Source organism: Amphibalanus amphitrite, unplaced genomic scaffold, assembly GCF_019059575.1.
Source record: "Amphibalanus amphitrite isolate SeventyFive unplaced genomic scaffold, NRLGWU_Aamphi_draft 002634F_arrow, whole genome shotgun sequence".
In the NCBI taxonomy this organism is placed as follows: Eukaryota; Metazoa; Arthropoda; class Thecostraca; order Balanomorpha; family Balanidae; genus Amphibalanus; species Amphibalanus amphitrite.
In genome coordinates, this window is record NW_024884041.1 from 11,967 (window position 1) to 17,949 (window position 5,983).

Here is a 5,983-nt window from a genome sequence, read left to right on the forward strand (position 1 = left end):
GATTTGGTTAAATGCTTTGAATGGCTACAGTGTGGGCGGCAGTTCGACCCGAGGCAGGCCAGCACTGCAGCTGTGGAGCCGACATGGGGTCGCCGTGTGGTTAGAGAAGCGATCGAAATTCGAGTGTGCAATCCGTCTTTAAACCAGGGCGTGGGTAAATTCTCGCTTAGCCCCATATGGGACAGTGCTCTAAAACAGTAGTTTTTCTTTGGAAGAGGAAGTGTACCTATTGGCTATGTTTTACATATGAGAATAGGCAAGTTGTGCGTCACGTGCTGGATATTTAGAAATTTGATTGATGTGTTGCGAAAAATGGCTACCTGATTTTTGTCTGTTTTTAAACCTATGTGTGCCCCATCGAACGGGACCAATAATAACTTTTACCCACTATCCAGTGAAAGTCCGTTAAAACAATTTCAAACAGTATTACCCTTTTGCCTCCTCCTAGCAGATTCCGATTGTAATCCCGTTCCTTTGTTCCATTTCCAGAATTGCTCGCAATGTCGGGTCAAACACCTCCGCCAACGTCGCCGAGTCGCCCCGACCGCCGCCGACCCTCCGGGGCCAGCGCCGGAGACGGTGGCACGGCGCGCTGACGGTCTGATGGTCGATGGCGATGCAGCTGAACCCGCAAACGGTCAACGTAACGGTCAGTCCGTAGATCCGACGGTGAACGCCGCGGCCGCGAGACGGGCGCGTGATCGCGAGCGTCGTCGCCTCGCCCGAGAGCGAGAAACTGAGGCTGAGCGACTTCTTCGCCTGCAACGTAAACGTGAAGGCCAGGCTCTGGCGCGCGCTAGACAAAGAGATCAGACAGGTGGCGCGGGCCCTTCCCATCAGGCGGTAGTCGATGCAGTGCCGGTTCCCGGTCCATCGGGGGCCCAGCCGCCGGTCATCCTTGCCGCGGATATCGCTGCCGCGCGACGCGAGCGTGACCGGGAGCGTCATCGACTTAGGAGGGAGCGTGAATCGGAGGCTGAGCTCGCCGAGCGTCAGCGACGCAATCGTGAGAGAATGGCTACGGCTCGCACTAAGGTCAGGACAGGGAGAGACGGCGCAGGTCTTGAGCCACCTGTTGCTGCTGGTGTGGCGGATCAGCCGATCGCACCACCGACTGCGTTTGAACCGCCGGTGGTGGGCGGTGTCGCGGACGTCGCGCCCGGCGCGGAGGCAGTGGGCGGCGCTGTAGGAGAGGTGGCAACGCACTCGCCCGATGGTGCTGTAGATGCTGTCGAGGCGACAGTAGCCGATGCGCCAGACGACGCAGCGGCGCGCCGGCCCGCGGCCGATGCGCCCGACGCGGAGGCAGTGGGCGGCGCTGTAGGAGAGGAGGCGCCCCACACGCCCGATGGTGCTGTAGACGCTGTCGAGGTGGCAGCGGTCGATGCGCTAGACGGCGCAGCGGCGCGCCGGCCCGCGGCCGATGCGCCCGACGCGGAGGCAGTGGGCGGCGCTGTAGGAGAGGAGGCGCCCCACACGCCCGATGATGCTGTAGACGCTGTGGAGGTGGCAGCGGTCGATGCGCTAGACGGCGCAGCGGCGCGCCGGCCCGCGGCCGATGCGCCCGACGCGGAGGCAGTGGGCGGCGCTGTAGGAGAGGAGGCGCCCCACACGCCCGATGATGCTGTAGACGCTGTGGAGGCGGCAGCGGTCGATGCGCCAGACGGCGCAGCGGCCCGCCAGCCCGCGGCCGATGCGCACGACGCGGAGGCAGTGGGGGGCGCTGATGGACAGGCTCCGGTGGACGCGCCCGCCCGTCGTCGAGGCGACCAGCACCTGCTGGCTCGCAATTATGTCCCCGCCGAGTTCGAGCCGCCGGCTGGCATGCAGCTGGGCCGAATGGACACCGTCTGTGCCCATTGTGGAGCGCTGCGCTGGCGTGCCGAGCCCGCAGGCGCCTGTTGCCATCAGGGCAAGGTGCAGCTTGACTTCCATCCCCCGCCGCCGGACGAGATGGTGGAGCTGATGACCCCCGGCACGGCGTTCTATGACGAGTTTCGGGGCAAAATTCGCGCTTACAACACGGCCTTCCAGCTGGCCAGTATGGGGTGCAACGTCGTCCGACACGACGGGGCGTATCACGCGGCTTTCACCGTTCAGGGTAGCGTGTGTCATCGTATGGGATCTCTACTGCCCGCTCGCGGCGGCGAGGAGCAGTTCATGCAGGTGTATTTCCTCGACGCAGACGAGGCCACCGCGCGACGTGCCACCATGTGTGGCGGCCTCGACAGAGCCGTTCTCGACATCCTTTTGGGCATGCTGCACGAGCACAACAACTACGTGCGTGCGCTCCAGCCGGCTCTGCTGATGGCGCGCGGTGTGCCGAACTGCCGGATCGTGTTGTCGGCCGAACACCGGCCGCTGTCGGAGCACGAGCGCCGGTTCAATCTACCGATCGGTCGCGAAGTGGCGGTCCTGATGCCCAATGAGATGGGGGGCCGGCGCGACATCGTCGTTCGCGAGCGCGGCGGACAACTGTTCCGCATCGACGAACTGAGCCGCCAGTACGACCCGCTGCTCTATGTGCTGCTGCACCCGCGCGGCACGGACGGGTGGTCGCTCGAGCTGAAGGCCGAGCGCGGCGTCACAATCCGTCAGTATGGTGCGTTCCACATGCGCTTCCGACCGGGTCATTTCAATCTCATTCCGCGAGGGGGCCGGCTGTTTCAACAGTACCTGGTGGACACTGAGGCAAAAGCTGAGTCGAGTCGTCTGTCGTATGTGCGCGCGAACCAGGACGGCTTCAACGGCTTCCGCGCCGAGACCATCCGCGGCGTGCGAGACGCGCTGGCTGACGGCGAGGAGCACGGCCGAGCCGTCGGACGGCGCGTGGTGCTGCCGGCATCCGTAACGAGTAGTCCGCGCTTCATGATGGCCAAACTACAAGACGCTCTCTGCTACGTTCGAGACTTTGGCGCCGCCGACTTTTTCATCACCGTGACGTGCAACCCGGCCTGGCCAGAGATTGAGCAAACTCTGCGCACCCTCTACCCGGGAGAGAGGCCGGGCGACTACGATCGGCCGTGCGACCACCCTGACGTTGTCAGTCAGGTGTTTGACCTCAAGCTGCAGGCGCTGCTGAAGCAGCTGCGGGGCGGCATCCTGGGTCGACAGCGGGCCATTCTGCACACGATTGAGTGGCAGAAGCGTGGCCTGCCGCACGCTCACCTTCTGCTGTGGGTCGTGCCCGCCGACAAACCTCGCGCCGAAGACGTGGACACGTGCGTGTGCGCTGAGCTGCCAGATCCCGAGACCGATCCGGAACTGCACGCGATCGTCTGCACCAAGATGGTGCATGGTCCGTGCGGCGCGCTGAACCCGCAGGCGGTCTGCATGAAGGACGGCCGCTGTAGCGTCGGCTATCCGCGCCCGTATCTGGAGGCCACAGAGCTGCCAGAGCGCAGCTATCCCAAGTACAGGCGGCGCGCGCCGGAGGACGGCGGTCAACGTGCGCGGACGCCCGGACGGCGCGGTGTGGAAATCGACAACCGCTGGATCGTTCCCTACAATCCGCACATCCTTCGCGCGCTGGACTCACACGTCAACGTCGAGCTGATCACGCACGCGATGGGAGCGATCCGCTACTGCATCAAGTACGTCACCAAGGGCTCGGATAGGATCATGTTCGCCGTGCAGCCCGACGGCGTGGTTGACGAGGTGACCCAGTATCAGAACAGCCGGTACCTGGGATCCATGGAGGCAGCGTGGCGGCTGCTCGACCGACCAGTCCACGTCCATCATCCGCCGGTCCAGCGGCTGCAGCTGCATCTCGGTGACGACGAGAGACGTGTCGTGTTCCGCGGCGACGAAAACCTGGAAGCGGTCATCGCGGGCGAGCAGGCTAATCCATCCATGCTCACAGCCTTCTTTGAGCTGTGCCAGCGTGACGCGTTCGCGGCGACACTCCTCTACCCAGAGGTGCCGCGATACTACACGTGGCAGGTGCGACGCGGCCGGGGCGCAGACGCCCGTCCGGCCCACTGGAAACGCCGCGTCCGTGGCCAGCCTCACCCCGAGGTGCCGGGCGTGGTTGCCTCTGAGACTCTGTCGCGCGTGTACACCACGACGCCGCGCGCGGGCGAAGTTTTTCTTTCTTCGCCTGCTCCTTCACAGCGTCCGAGGTCCGCGCTCTTACGAGCACCTCCGCACGGTCGATGGCCGCGTGTGTGCCACCATGCGCGAGGCGTGCTCCGCACTGGGGCTGCTCGAGGACGGAGCGCACTGGGCGCGCGCACTGGAGGAGGCGAGTGTGACGCGCTTTGCAGGTGGTTTGCGTTTCCTCTTCGCTCTGATTCTGATCGAGGGAGAGGCTACGTGCGATCCCATGGCGCTGTGGATGAGGTTCGCGGACGCCCTGTCCGAGGACATCGCTCGCCGTCAGCGCACCGCTCGCGCGGCTGGCAGACGTGGTCTCACCGAGGACGAAGTGCGCCAGCAGGCGCTGCGGAAGATCGCTGGCATTCTCCGCCGGCTGCGCGGCAGATCTCTGGCGGAGTACGGACTGCCGGTGCCGCCGGTGCCGGACGCCGCCGCCGCCGCCGATGGCGACGACGACGAGCCGCCCGGCGGTCCCGAGTACGACCCGGCCGCTCTGGCCGATCGCGTTGAGCGCGACGAGCCGCGTCTGACGGATGACCAGCGCGCCGTCTATGACGAGGTGCTGCGACGGCTGGACAATGACGAGTCGGGTGTCATCTTCCTGCAAGCTCCAGGCGGCTGCGGGAAGACGTTCTTGGAGAACCTGCTGCTGGCCAAGGTGCGCAGCCGGGGACACGTGGCAGTTGCAGTGGCCACATCCGGCATCGCAGCCAGCCTGTTGGAGGGCGGCACGACTGCCCATCATCGGTTCAAGATCCCTCTGCAGCTGCATCCTGACAACGAGAACGTCTGCGGCATTGATCGCCGCTCTCCCGAGGCCGACTACCTTCGCCGCTGTCGCCTCATTGTATGGGACGAAGCGGCCATGACGAACCGGCGCGCCACTGAGGCGGTCGACCGGGCTCTCCAAGACGTCCGCGACAGGCAAGAGCTGTTTGGCGGCGTTCTGACGCTGCTCTCTGGCGACTGGAGACAGATCCTGCCAGTGGTGAAGCGCGGCGGGCGCGCAGAGGTTGTTGACGCCTGCCTCAAGTCATCGCCCATGTGGCCTCGGATCGACACCATGGAGCTCGCGACCAACATGCGGGCGTTGAACGGCGACGATCAGGCCGGTGAGTTCGCCAACTTCCTGCTGCGCGTCGGCGACGGCCGGCTGCCCGTCGTGGCACAGCCGGACTCGGTGCAGGTGCCCGAGTTGGTGGTCAGTCCGGCGCGCAGTCTCGCCGCCTTGGTCGATCGCATTTTCCCTGACATGGCCGGGCGACACCGTGATGAAGAGTGGCTGCATGAGCGCGCCATCCTCTCGCCGCTAAATGCGACCGTTGACAGGGCGAATGAGGCCGCGCTGGCCCTTCTGCCCGGCGAAACAGTCACGTACGCTAGCGTCGACACCATCAGTGACGACGACAACGAGGATCACGGGCCTCCGGTGCCCACCGAGGTGCTCAACGCGATCGACGTGTCGGGCATGCCGTCGCATCGACTTCAGGTCAAGGTCGGCGCCCCGGTCGTGTTGATGCGCAACCTCGACGCTCCGCGCGTCGTGAACGGCACGCTGTGCACGGTGCTGCGCGCCGCGCCCAACGTGCTCGAGCTGCGAATCGCCAGTGGAGTCGCGCGTGGCGAGACGCTGTTTTTGCCGCGCCTCCCTCTGGTGGTGAGCGCTGTCGATTCCGGCATCGGCCGACCATTCCGCCGCTGTCAGTTCCCCGTCAAGCTGTCATTCGCCATGACCATCAATCGCTGCCAAGGGCAGACTAAGCGACGCGTGGGCATATATCTGCCATCCCCGGCCTTCACTCATGGCCAGTTCTACGTGGCTCTCTCGCGCGTAGGCAGCTTTGATTCAGTCGAGGTGCTTTCCACGCACAACCATCGGACGCGG